The sequence below is a fragment of the Triticum urartu genome, chromosome 1 (assembly GCF_003073215.2).
Source record: "Triticum urartu cultivar G1812 chromosome 1, Tu2.1, whole genome shotgun sequence".
Lineage (NCBI taxonomy): Eukaryota > Viridiplantae > Streptophyta > Magnoliopsida > Poales > Poaceae > Triticum > Triticum urartu.
In genome coordinates this window covers 248973795-248988952 of record NC_053022.1, presented here as the reverse complement: position 1 = coordinate 248988952, position 15158 = coordinate 248973795, and positions in this window count along the sequence as shown.

Genomic DNA, 15158 nt, shown 5'->3' with positions numbered 1-15158 from the left:
CAAACTTTACTTGAATTTGAATTGACTAGAATTTCAAATGGGATATTGAACAAAGGTGATTGAGCACTGTTTGGAAAAATGATTAGTTTAATCACAGAGGGTTACTATAGCATGACACTGGGGGTGTTACAAATATCCTCCACTACAAGAAATCTTGTCCCGAGATTTAAGAGGTGGAGTAGGGGGAAAAGGATTGGTTACGAAATTCTAACGGATCTTCTTTTCTTGTTGCTCTCATCGAAGAGGTTGAACCATAATGTTGATGTCTTCAATTCACTACATCAGGGCATCATGATGAAGTCGTCAACCTTTCTTCAGAAACTCCACCGTACTTACGAATAGGGTATAAATAAAAAAACCATAAGGACAGATGTTTGAAAGGATTGGCATCCGGTAATTATCCCAAGGAAGGATATTTTAGAAGCACCAAGAGACATATCGAGCATGCTATAAGGAGGTTCAACAGGTTTCAACCAGGCAGGCATCCAGTTGATGCCTAAACAAGTGATGAAGGGGTTCAGAGCAAATGAAGAATGATGTTGCCTCTGATACCGGAATGAAACTTGGTGAGGAAGTTTGTTGTGAATTACATACTAAGCCAAATGCAAAGAATATTTCGGAATCAAGGTTGTATAGGAGAGTCAGGTTTCGATCCTGTGGAACTGTGGGTTATGGGCCCACCATGTGGGTTAAGAGTAGGAAGAGCAGTGTCATCTTGCACGGTAATGGTAGCAAGACATGTCAGAGGATAACTTGTGAGCTACGTTGGCAACAACATTGGTACCAAGGGAGAGGGACGCAGAGAACCATTTTCCGCCTCCTTCAAACGAGGCGGACCAATAGGCAAGGTTCTCATCCATCGGTGGTTACTGGAATGCCATCAACAGTATTAACAGGGCCTTACTGACAATGTTGTACATCGAGGTGTTTACCTAAGCATGGAATTATCTCTGCTCAGATAAGTTAGATTACTGAAAAGGTTAAACAAAATAATGGAAAGGAAAAATATGATTACTATATTAATCAGACCAATAGAAAGGAAAATGTGTTTAAACCCGAGTATCAAGAGTATATCTTTCCCAAGGACAAGCAGAGCATGATATCCATGACAAGATAGTAAGTAGATTACCATTTAGGTAAAGGGGGAAGGAAATTCATGATGTTACCCGTACAACAGTGTTTGGATAAGTGATCATGAAACATTTAGCATTGCGCCTCCAATGTTCTTAATGATGTTCGGAGTACCACAATCATGCTCCGGGATAGCCTTGACATGGTCATCAGGTAAAGGTCGGACCTTGGGAACACAAAGGATCCATCGGGATTTTCTAGAACATCTCATGCAACTTTATCATGGAAAAGATTAGGATGTGGCTGATGGGTTCTACAGCAATCCATCGACATGTCAAAAATGATGTATTTTCAAAATCATATGAAAAAGTTTGTGTTGGGGGGAAGGCAAGAATGTTTTCGATGATAACACAAATCATCGAGGGGCAAGGATGGTATATCTCATCATGAATTCGATTGATATCCTCGAACAGCTTAGAATGTTGATGATGATCACGACACATTTGTCGAGAGATTTCATGAAGATGTAACCAATCGGCGATGACATCAAGTCAAAGGAATGATGAAGCGAAAGGTTATTGGAACCACATGTACAACACAAACTTGAAATCAAGCTTGTTGTTCAAGGCGAAAAATGATATGACGAGGAAGATCGATGTAAGCTTAGCTCATCGTCGGAAATTGTGCTCCAGGAAGAAGGACCAGGTAGCACAGTTAAATTTTTGCACGATAATGATATAGCAGATCAGGCTAGGAATGACTTGAAGGATTACTAAACTCGTAAGCAACGAAAATTACTTAGAGTTATTTAATCAGAGTGTGGAATTGATTCACTTATCAGTGTCCTCGAGTGACTAACAACTCCAAACCCGGGGGAAAAAAATCTGAAATTGGTGAGAAGCAATACTAGATGAAGACTCGTAGTAAGCAACACAATTCTTTGTTATTCTCGAGATACCGGAGGGTCATACTTGAACGAATATCAAAATAGGGGTTGTGGAGATGTATTGATCTACAGAGCACAAGTGCTTTAACTTGTTTGAGAAATGGAATCAAGGAGAAAATATGGTCGGAACCACGATCGCGAAGGATCGATTCACAGATACCAGATGATATTATATCAAGGAAATGTTATTATTACAAGAAGCTACCATGCTAGGATCTACATCGTGTCCATGGGCATGAACACAAAGGTCAAGCTCGACTCCCACTTCTCCAATGTATAACCTCCCATTCACTTCTCGTTTTTTGAAAATGACATTAGTTGTTGAAAGTTTTACCTAGTGCAATACCAGATAAGTATGACCCATGAAATCTTTCGGGTTCACACAGATTAGGGAAGGCATAGGTTCAACCCATCGAGGCATCTTAGGAACATATACCACAATGTTCAGAAGTAATTAGCACAAGTTCGAAAGCATAGAATGGTTGACAAAAGCAGAGGATACAATTTACCAAAGGCATGAGGTATCCGAGGAAAGGCTCACAAGGTTATTGAATACGAAGGACGTTGTCGGATAAAATCCAACAAAGGATCTGGCAGTCCACAAGGGATCTGATGTGAGCAGCATCGGCACTCAATCAGAAGAAGAAAGAATGCAAGGAGATCAGATTATAGAAACAACTGACTAATTCAAAGCTCAAATGCAAGGAATTGTGATTTTCACATCGGGGGATCAGAAGCAGAGGCTCTGATCAAAAGATAAGTGAGTTGAATACACATATATCGACAATCAATCAAGGATTGATTTGCCGAGAACCAGCTCATCTTTGGAGTGACGTCTGAGCCAAAGGGGCGAATTCTAGTTTCAAATGATGATTGCGACCATTCACAAACATATCGAATCAAAGGCTCAAAATGACGATGACAAAGGATGCTAATGAATATTGCTAGACGTATGGAATTAACCATAACGTAAGCAGGTAAGGAAGAACAAGAGCAATAGGATACTGAGGATTTCCGGAAGTTCGAATAGTATTCCAAAGAATATTGTGAGTCACATGAACAACTGGGGATGAATGGATACTCTTGTAAGTGTGATGAATTATTCGTAAGGGCTTTCATGTGGTAATGAACTGCAAGGTAGTAAGCTCAAAGGATTCTTGGGACAATGGAGAGTATTTTGAGGCATCTTGTAATAACAAGATCAATGGGATTGAATGTAAGAATGGCAAGTGCAAGAAGTTATCCCTAAGGATATAACAGTGGTGGTGAATTTGCAAAGGCGGTGGGCACAAGGGTCTCGGGAAACATCAAAGAGTATCTTCGGGACCCTCTGGTAAGCAGGCAATTATCTGGAATGAAGGGCTCTCCGGGAGGAAATATTTACGAGAACCTAGAGTTAGAGTTAGTAAATCATTTAACCCGAATGGAAGAGAGACCAGAGTCCCAGAGTATAGACAAGGAGTAAAAGATCCTAATACCACCCAATGGCGACGTGAGCTTGTAAGACACACATCCATGTTAGTAGAAGTTTTGTAGTGACTAGAATCGACTTCGGCCAAGGAGTTGGAAACGTGGTTCCTACAGGCAGTCGGCTCTGATACCAACTTGTGACGCCCCCGATTCAATCGTACACTAATCATACATGCAAATGTGCACGACCAAGATTAGGGACTCACGGGAAGATATCACAACACAACTCTAGACACAAATTAAAGTAAAACAAGCTTTATATTACAAGCCAGGGGCCTTGAGGGTTCGAATACATAAGCTCGAATACACAAGAGCTAGCGGAAACAATAATATCTGAGTATAGACATAAGTTAAACAAGTTTGCCTTAAGAAGGCTGATACGTCTCCAATGTATCTATAATTTTTGATTGTTCCATGCTATATTATATCCTGTTTTGGACATTATTGGGCTTTATTATACACTTTTATATTATTTTTTGGGACTAACCTATTAACCGGAGGCCCAACCCAGAATTGTTGTTTTTTTGCCTATTTCAGAGTTTCACAGAAAAAGAATATCAAACGGAGTCCAAACGGAATGAAACCTGCGGGAACGTGATTTTCGGAACAAACGTGATCCAGAGGACTTGGACCCTACGTCAAGACATCAACCAGGAAGGCACGAGGTAGGGGGCCGCGCCTACCCCCCAGGCGCGCCCTCCACCCTCGTGGGGCCCACGTTGCTCCACCGACGTACTTCTTCCTGTTGGGGAATGTAGTAATTTCAAAAAAAAAAATTCCTACGCACACACAAGATCATGGTGATGCATAACAACGAGAGGGGAGAGTGTTGTCTACGTACCCTCGTAGACCGAAAGCGGAAGCGTTATAACAACGCGGTTGATGTAGTCGTACGTCTTCACGGCCCGACCGATCAAGCATCGAAACTACGGCACCTCCGAGTTGTAGCACATGTTCAGCTCGATGACAATCCCCGGACTCCGATCCAGCAGAATGTCGGGGAAGAGTTCTGTCAGCACGACGGTGTGGTGACGATCTTGATGTTCTACCGTCGCAGGGCTTCGCCTAAGCACCGCTACAATATTATCGAGGATTATGGTGGAGGGGGGCACCGCACACGGCTAAGAGATCAATGATCAATTGTTGTGTCTTTGGGGTGCCCCCTGCCCCCGTATATAAAGGAGTGGAGGAGGGGGAGGGCCGGCCCTCTCTATGGCGCGCCCTAGGGGAGTCCTACTCCCACCGGGAGTATGATTCCCCCTTTCCTAGTAGAACTAGGAGCCCTTCCAAGTATTATGAGTAGGAGAAAAGGAAAGGGAAGGGAAAAGGAGAAGGAAGGAAGGGGGCGCCCCCCCTCCCTAGTCCAATTCGGACCAGCCCATGGGGAGGGGTGCGGCCACCCTTTGAGGCCTTTCTCTCCTTTCCCGTATGGCCCATTAAGGCCCAATACAAATTCCCGTAACTCCCCGGTACTCCCGAAAATACCCGAATCACTCAGAACTTTTCCGATGTCCGAATATAGTCGTCCAATATATTGATCTTTACGTCTCGACCATTTCGAGACTCCTCGTCATGTCCCCGATCTCATCCGGGACTCCGAACTCCTTCGGTACATCAAAACACATAAACTCATAATATAACCGTCATCGAATTTTAAGCGTGCGGACCTTACGAGTTCGAGAACTATGTAGACATGACCGAGACACGTCTCCGGTCAATAACCAATAGCGGAACCTGGATGCTCATATTGGCTCCTACATATTCTACGAAGATCTTTATCGGTCAAACCGCATAACAACATACGTTGTTCCCTTTGTCATCGGTATGTTACTTGCCCGAGATTCGATCATCGGTATCTCAATACCTAGTTCAATCTCGTTACCGGCAAGTCTCTTTACTCGTTCCGTAACACATCATCCCACAACTAACTCATTAGTTGCAATGCTTGCAAGGCTTATAGTGATGTGCATTACCGAGTGGGCCCAGAGATACCTCTCCGACAATTGGAGTGACAAATCCTAATCTCGAAATACGCCAACCCAACAAGTACCTTCGGAGACACCTACAGAGCACCTTTATAATCACCCAGTTACGTTGTGACGTTTGGTAGCACACAAAGTGTTCCTCCGGTAAACGGGAGTTGCATAATCTCATAGTCATAGGAACATGTATAAGTCATGAAGAAAGGAATAGCAACAAACTAAACGATCAAGTGCTATGCTAACGGAATGGGTCAAGTCAATCACATCATTATCTAATGATGTGATCCCATTAATCAAATGACAACTCATGTCTATGGCTAGGAAACTTAGCCATCTTTGATTCAACGAGCTAGTCAAGTAGAGGCATACTAGTGACATACTATTTGTCTATGTATTCACACATGTATTATGTTTCCGGTTAATACAATTCTAGCATGAATAATAAACATTTATCATGATATAAGGAAATAAATAATAACTTTATTATTGCCTCTACGGCATATTCCTTCAGTCTCCCACTTGCACTAGAGTCAATAATCTAGTTCACATCGCCATGTGATTTAACATCAATAGTTCACATCATCATGTGATTAACACCCATAGTTCACATCGTCATGTGACCAACACCCAAAGGGTTTACTATAGTCAATAATCTAGTTCACATCACTATGTGATTAATATCCAAAGAGTACTAAGATGTGATCATGTTTTGCTTGTGAGGGAAGTTTAGTCAATGGGGCTGCTATATTCAGATCCGTATGTATTTTACAAATTTCTATGTCAACAATGCTCTACATGGAGCTACTCTAGCTAATTGCTCCCACTTTAAATATGTATGCAGATTGAGACTTTGAGTCATCTAGATCAGTGTCAAAACTTGCATCGACGTAACCCTTTACGACGAACTTTTTGTCACCTCCATAATCGAGAAACATATCCTTATTCCACTAAGGATAATTTTGACCAATGTACAGTGATCTACTCCTAGATCACTATTGTACTCCCTTGCCAAACTCAGGGCAGGGTATACAATAGGTCTGGTACACAACATGGCATACTTTATAGAACCTATGGCTGAGGCATAGGGAATGACTTTCATTCTCTCTCTATCTTCTGCCGTGGTCGGGTTTTGAGTGTTACTCAACTTCACACCTTGTAACACAGGCAAGAACTCCTTTTTGACTGTTCCATTTTGAACTACTTCAAAATTTTGTCAAGGTATGTAGTCATCGAAAAACTTATCAAGCGTCTTGATCTATCTCTATAGATCTTGATGCTCAATATGTAAGCAGCTTCACCGAGGTCTTTCTTTGAAAAACTCCTTTCAAACATTCCTTTATGCTTTGCAGAATAATTCTACATTATCTCCGATCAACAATATGTCATTCACATATACTTATCAGAAATGCTATAATGCTCCCACTCACTTTCTTGTAAATACAGGTTTCACCGCAAGTCTGTATAAAACTATATGCTTTGATCAACTTATCAAAGCGTATATTCCAACTCCGAGATGCTTGCACCAGTCCATAGATGGATCGCTGGAGCTTGCATATTTTGTTAGTACCTTTAGGATTGACAAAACCTTCTGGTTGCATCATATACAACTCTTCTTTAATAAATCCATTAAGGAATGTAGTTTTGTTTATCCATTTGCCAGATTTCATAAAATGCGGCAATTGCTAACATGATTCGGACAGACTTAAGCATAGATACGAGTGAGAAACTCTCATCGTAGTCAACACCTTGAACTTGTCGAAAACCTTTTTGTGACAATTCTAGCTTTTGTAGATAGTAACACTACTATCAGCGTTCGTCTTCCTCTTGAAGATCCATTTAATCTCAATGGCTCGCCGATCAATGGGAAAGTCAATCAAAGTCCATACTTTGTTCTCATACATGGATCTCATCTCAGATTTCACGGCCTCAAGCCATTTCGCAGAATCTGGGCTCATCATCGCTTCCTCATAGTTCGTAGGCTCATCATGGTCAAGTAACATGACCTCCAGAACAGGATTACCGTACCACTCTGGTGCGGATCTCACTCTGGTTTACCTACGAGGTTCGGTAGTAACTTGATCTAAAGTTACATGATCATCATCATTAGCTTCCTCACTAATTGGTGTAGTAGTTACGGGAACAGATTTCTGTGATGAACTATTTTCCAATAAGGGAGCAGGTACAGTTACCTCATCAAGTTCTACTTTTCTCCCACTCACTTATTTCGAGAGAAACTCCTTCTCTAGAAAGGATCCATTCTCAGCAATGAATATCTTGCCTTTGGATCTGTGATAGAAGGTGTACCCAACATTTTTCTTTTGGGTATCCTATGAAGATGCACTTCTCCGATTTGGGTTTGAGCTTATCAGGTTGAAACATTTTCACATAAGCATTGCAACCTCAAATTTTAAGAAACGACAGCTTAGGTTTCTTGCCAAACCATAGTTCATACGGTGTCGTCTCAACGGATTTAGATGGTGCCCTATTTAACGTGAATGTAGTTGTCTCTAATGCATAACCCCAAAACGATAGTGGTAAATCGGTAAGAGACATCATAGATCGCACCATATCTAATAAAGTACGGTTACGACGTTCGGACACACCATTACACTGTGGTATTCCAGGTGGCGTGAGTAGTGAAACTATTTCACATTGTTTTAACTAAAGGCCAAACTCGTAACTCAAATATTTTACTTCTGCGATCATATCGTAGAAACTTTTATTTTTGTTACGATGATTCTCCACTTCACTCTGAAATTCTTTGAACTTTTCAATTGTTTCAGACTTATGTTTCATCAAGTAGATATACCCATATCTTCTCAAATCATCTGTGAAGGTCAGAAAATAACGATACCCGCCGCGAGCCTCAACACTCATCGGACTGCATACATCAGTATGTATTATTTCCAATATGTCAGTTGCTCGCTCCATTGTTCCAGAGAACGGAGTCTTAGTCATCTTGCCCATGAGGCATGGTTCGCAAGCATCAAAATGATTCATAATTAAGTGATTCCAAAAGCCCATCAGCATGGATTTTCTTCATGCACTTTACACCAATATGACCTAAACGGCAGTGCCACAAATAAGTTGCACTATCATTATTAACTTTGTATCTTTTGGCTTCAATATTATGAGAACGTGTATCACCACAATCGAGATCCAACAAACCATTTTCATTGGGTGTATGACCATAGAAGGTTTTATTCATGTAAACAGAACAACAATTTATTCTCTTACTTAAATGAATAACCGTATTGCAATAAACATGATCAAATCATATTCATGCTCAACGCAAACACCAAATAACACTTATTTAGGTTCAACACTAATCTCGAAAGTATAGGGAGTGTGCGATGATGATCATATCAATCTTGGAACCACTTCCAACACACATCATCACTTCACCCTTAACTAGTCTCTATTCATTCTGCAACTCTCTTTTCGAGTTACTACTCTTAGCAACTGAACCAGTATCAAATGGGGTTGCTACGAACACTAGTAAAATACACATCAATAATCTGTATATCAAATATACCTTTGTTCACTTTGCCATCCTTCTTATCCGCCAAATACTTGGGGCAGTTCCGCTTCCAGTGACCAGTCCCTTTACAGTAGAAGCACTTAGTCTCAGGCTTAGGACCAGACTTGGGCTTCTTCACTTGAGCAGCAACTTGCTTGCCATTCTTCTTGAAGTTCCCTTTCTTTCCCTTTGCCCTTTTCTTGAAACTAGTGGTCTTGTTAATCATCAACACTTGATGCTCTTTATTGATTTCTACCTTCATCGATTTCATCATCATGAAAAACTCGGGAATCATTTTCATCATCCCTTGCATACTATAGTTCATCACGAAGTTCTACTAAGTTGGTGATGGTGACTAGAGAATTCTGTCAATCACTATTTTATCTGGAAGATTAAGTACCACTTGATTCAAGTGATTGTAGTACCCATACAATCTGAACACATGCTCATTGCTTGAGCTATTCTCCTCCATCTTTTAGCTATAGAACTTGTTGGAGACTTCATATCTCTCAACTCGGGTATTTGCTTGAAATATTAACTTCAACTCCTGGAAAATCCATATGATCCATGATGTTCAAAACGTCTTTGAAGTCCCGATTCTAAGCTGTTTAAGCATGGTGCACTAAACTATCAAGTAGTCATCATATTGAGCTAGCCAAACATTCATAACGTCTGCATCTGCTCCTGCAATAGGTCTGTCACCTAGCGGTGCATGAAGGACATAATTCTTCTGTGCAGCAATGAGGATAATCCTCAGATCACGGATCCAATCCACATCATTGCTACTAACATCTTTCAACTTAATTTTCTCTAGGAACATATCAAAAATAAAACAGGGGAGCTAAACGTGAGCTATTGATCTACAACATAGATATGCTAATACTATCAGGACTAAGTTCATGATAAATTATAGTTCAATTAATCATATTACTTAAGAACTCCCACTTAGAAAGACATCCCTCTAATCTTCTAAGTGATCACGTGATCCAAATCAACTAAACCATAACCGATCATCACGTGAAATGGAGTAGCTTTCAATGGTGAACATCAATATGTTGATCATATCTACTATATGATTCATGCTCGACCTTTCGGTCTCAGTGTTCTGAGGCCATATCTGCATATGCTAGGCTCGTCAAGTTTAACCTGAATATTCTGCGTGTGCAAAACTGGCTTGCACCTGTTGTAGATGGATGTAGAGCTTATCACACCCGATCATCACGTGGTGTCTGGGCACGACGAACTTTGGCAACAGTGCATACTCAGGGAGAACACTTTTATCTTGAAATTTAGTGAGAGATCATCTTATAATGCTACTGTCACAGCCCTAGATTTTGCCTCTAAATAGTTGCATCAGAGTGCATCATGCATCATGTTTAATTTCAAGAAATTTGGAATTGAGGGAATTTTCAAAGCCTCAAATTAAATATAAGGGCTAAGAACCCAAAAATCTCATTCGTTGTTTCCAAAAAATCCTTCATTGATGTTTGACAATTTTGGCAAGGGTTTTGGTCCAAACCAAAATTAATGAACATTTTAAGGATTTATTTTTGGGACTCTGAATTTAAATTAATAGCTATTTGAATTTGAATTACATTCATATAATTAGAATATAACTTCAAGTGCCACTGAAATGTTTTTTATGTGCTTTGGAAAAGTCCATCTAGCAACATAAAAATATTTCAGAGGAGTTGGCACTGGTTTTGAATCTTGTTTGAATTTAAAACAGTGGCCAAATAAATAAAAAGAAAACAAACAGAAAATAAAACAGAGCAGAACAAGAACTAACCTGGGCTAGCTTACCTGTCAGCCCACTTACCTGGCCAGCTGGCGGCCCGGTAAGACAGCCCAGCCCACCAGGGGCAGAGGCGTCTTCCACCTCGCGCCAGTCGGATGCAGGGCGTGTGTCCGCCGCACGCCGGCGCACGCCCCGCCACCTCCTGCCTGCTTGCTCGCCGCTGGAGACGGGGCCCGAGCGCCACGACACCCCCTGGACCCCCTCGACCTTTCCCCTCACTCCCTGGTTCTCTCTCCCTCTCTGGTTCTCTCCCCGCAGCTGCCCGAGAACGCTGTCATCGCGCCGCCGTGCACCGCCGCGGCCACAACCACTCCCTTGCTCCCTCTTCGTCCCAGGCGTCTCCGCCTCGCCGTCTTCGTCCTCTCCACCGAGTCACGCGGCGCCAGAAGCTCTGCTGCGCCGCCACCGCCGCCGTTTCCTCATCAGCCACCGAAGATCGTCGTCGTCGATTCGTCGCCCCGAGCGCCTCCCCGAGCCCACGGAGCCTAATGAATAAATACTTTGAGTCGTAGAGTCTTGTTGTGATGCCATGTTGTATTTGCACATATCGAGCATATTGTGTGTATGATTGAAATGCTTGGTATGTGTGGGATCGGACAATCTAGTTGTTTATCCTTGGCAGCCTCTCTTATGGGGAAATGTAGTCTAGTGCTTCCGTGAGCCATAGTAGCCCGCTACAGCCCGGTTCACCGGAGTCCTGCTAGCCCAGCACTACTGCTCCGGATGCTTGACTGGCCGGCATGTGTTTCACTTCGTTCCTGTGTCTGTCCCTTCGGGGAAATGTCACGCGGTGACATCCGGAGTCCTGCCTAGCCTGCTACAGCCCGGGTTCCCGGAGTCCTGTTAGCCCAGTGCTACAGCCCGGATTCACACGCCGCTGACTGACATGCTCGATGTGATTCATGTATGCCTGTCCCCATAGGTTGGTGCCGCTTTGGGTTCATGACTAGCCATGTCGGCCCAGGTTCTTTGTCATATGGATGCTAGCGACACTATCATATACGTGAGCCAAAAGGCGCAAACGGTCCCGGGCCAGGTAAGGTGGCACCCATGGGAATACCGTGCGTGAGGCCGCAAAGTGATATGATGTGTTACATGCTAGATCGGTGTGACTTAGGATCGGGGTCCTGACAGCTTTGGTATCAGAGCCTGACTGCCTGTAGGATTACCAAGCCATACTGGTCGAAGTTGAGTCTAGAAATGCTTTAGTTATATAAGGGAATTGATTGTGGAAGGGAACATAAGGCTCTTTTTACTCCTTACCCTCATGACCTTCTGATCTGAGTCATCTTATCTTTTCTACGGGGTTAAGTACTAGGCTTCTCTTCTATCTCTCAGGATGACGTGTTACTAAATCGTAGCTGCCTTGGATTGTTGAGTTCAAGCCTCAGTTCAGTTCCTAATACTTCCATATGTTCATAGCTGGCCTCAGAACTTTGATATTGTGATGTTGAGTGGTTAAGCCACCATTTTGCAGGATGTCTCAAATCATTTTGAGCATTTACAGCCGTTATGCTGTCCGAGTCATCCCAAGTTTCTAAATAGTCTGATGCATTTGCAAATCCCTTCTTTCCATTATCGATGTTCCTTTGGGCCAGATTAACCACACTAATCGTCAAGTTGAGGTACTCCGTTGCCTCAGCATATATGTTGGAGCTATTATTATGACCCTAGGTGTCTTAGAGGATCACCTAGTAATCTAGCCATGTTTTGTGTTCCCAGTGTGATGATTCTGGCCACCATTCTCGAAAGCATCCCGTGATGCCATTTAGTAGTAGGTATTCTACTCCTGGGTTCTTGACCCAAGATTCACTCTACTTACCTCGTGTTGATAGTGTTGCTTGTTCCTTTAGGATATTAGTATCCTTTGCGATAGTCCTCGAGGTTCATGGTATATCCTCTTCCAAATATCATGAACTGCTTATGGCAGAAGATCTTTGAACCAATGATCACAACAAGAGTGCTTTTGATGAGGTCTCCATTCTATGCTGTGACTCTGCCAGTTCTACCTTTTTGCATGGATTATTCGGAAGAAATATGTTGAACTCGTTCGACATACTAATCTATGCATCCACAACTCAGAAAGTTATATGTTCCTTTGAGTTGTCCCCCTTCAGTTATATTCAGACCTTCATCTATCAGTTGATAGTAAGGAGTAGTTGGCAATCGTGTTTATCGATGCCTATTACTCTAGTGGACCGTCAAGCCATTCTATTTCAGAATGACTAGGAGAAACAAACTCCAGTACCTCATCCATATCTAGGATTGGGTCAAAGCAATTGTACTTCGCAGATCAAAATGCCAATCCAGCTTTTGTTCTGTTCTACCTCGGAGTATTACCCCCTTTATGTTAGGATTGTCATGAGAATTGCACCATCTCTCATGAATTTTTGACGCAGTGATACTTCTCGCCATCATTATTCATTCCTCGGTCTCCGTGTTGTTGTGACCGGAATGCCGACAAGTGAACCGTGATGTGTGAAATAAATACTCCTAGCAACCCAGTTGCTTGGTAGTTAATGGACAATAATTTCATTCTTAGCGTGTTGGTTATTCAATCATCATTCTAAGATTGATCGTGCTACCTAGTCCATTTTCCTGGTGCACTTTTCAATCAAGAGTTGGGATTATGTCTATCCTTGCTTATTTGATCATATCATCCTGCCTAAAGAGCAAGATTGATCTCGGGCTTAATAACATGTCGGTGGTTCGTGATTTTCCGAATATCTTCTTGGAAGTATTTCCAGGTTGTCCCCTGACCGCTATGTTAAGCTCGTGATCAATTTGGTTTCTTGTAACCACCCCTTCTCCAAGAATCTGTGTTGAATACCCTGAGCTAGTTGGTTAAGCTGAACAACAACTTGGAGAGTTGGAAGATAAAAGCTTGCCTAACTTAGTTCGTTCCAAAGGGGATACCTTGTATGTGTTTTGAAGAAAGATGGTATTTTCATCGATTGACCCTCGTGATCAGTTAATGGACCTATCATATTATCCAATCTTTGATTCGAGTATGGGCTATCCTCAAATCAAATAAGAACCAACAGTATTCGTAATGTTGTCTTACTCGTGGTTTTTCCCTCGAGCATACATCATTATATCTTTTGGGTCTGACCAATGCTATAACCTTGTTCACATAGTTGTGGAATTTCATCTTCATGGAAATCTCGATGATTGTTCTTGAGCTCATCATCAACATTTCATCTTGTCCATGATTCATGTTGAACATCAACCTAGTGTTGAAAACTTTGTAAGCAATACCTTCGTGTTCCGTTCATGAAGCTTATGCGTGGATGGAAGAAGTGACTTCCTCGAATTCATGTGCTTTAGGTGTAAGTTGCCGCCATGATTTGAGAAAGGTTTGTTTTGCTTCCTCTAGAATCATCCCAAGTCAGTCATGCATGTGCGAAGTATTCTATGGTTTGATAGATTAGCTACCTTCATTCCATATGTATTCCTAGCACACCAAGGCACTGATTGATTTGCTCAAGGAGAAGAAGTTCTTTCTTAAGAGCATGCCTTATGCAAGGACTTCAATATCCTCGTTGATGGTTCCCAATAGGAACTCGATAGTGTTTTATCGTAAGACTTCTACGTGGTCATGCTTGTCTTGGACAGCGTGTTCACATGTGTGTAGCAGAACCAGCTCATGTTTTAGAGTTTACTACCGTAGTTCATTTCCTGAGAATCTCGCAATGACATCTCGTTGGTTTGTGTTGCAAAACTTTCTTTTCCAGGCATGCTGTCTGAAATATTCTGTTACCAACCAGATCTGAATCTCAGGCAGATATGATGGTTGGAACATTCCCAGCATTTGCATTTTGTTCCCAGATTGCACCCACCTTTATGCCATCCTACTATGGTCTGCCTTATTAGTAATTGGTATTCAGGGTCATCCTCAAAGTGGGCTCACCTTGGGTCCCATCCATTTATGATGATAAGCAAAAATCATCCATTGCGTTGTCTTCAATAAGGTAGTCCACATTGTCCATTCTAGTATAAGTATGCCATTTCTTCAAGCTCCTTAGGCTGGTATAAAGAGTTTCAATGATCTTTGTATCAAAAGTAATTCTATTTGCCACTTAAGGGAATAATTCTACAAGTCACCCTCTCTAAGGTTCCCTGATATGGAATCATAGCAATTCATCTCCTTGCTACTCTGAAACCATGCACCATCTACTTAAGCGTGGAATTGTTGCCTACCAAGTTGAACCTTCGTTATCTATCCCTATCCATCCCTCTCATTGTGTGTCTCGTGTCTCAGCTCAAGAGACGTTCTTTCGTCTCACTCCGTGAGTTCATCCTGACTTGCTCGATCTTTGAGAAGATCGATTCTGGTAGAGTTCCCATTCCTTTGGTCGTAGTGTTTTGCTG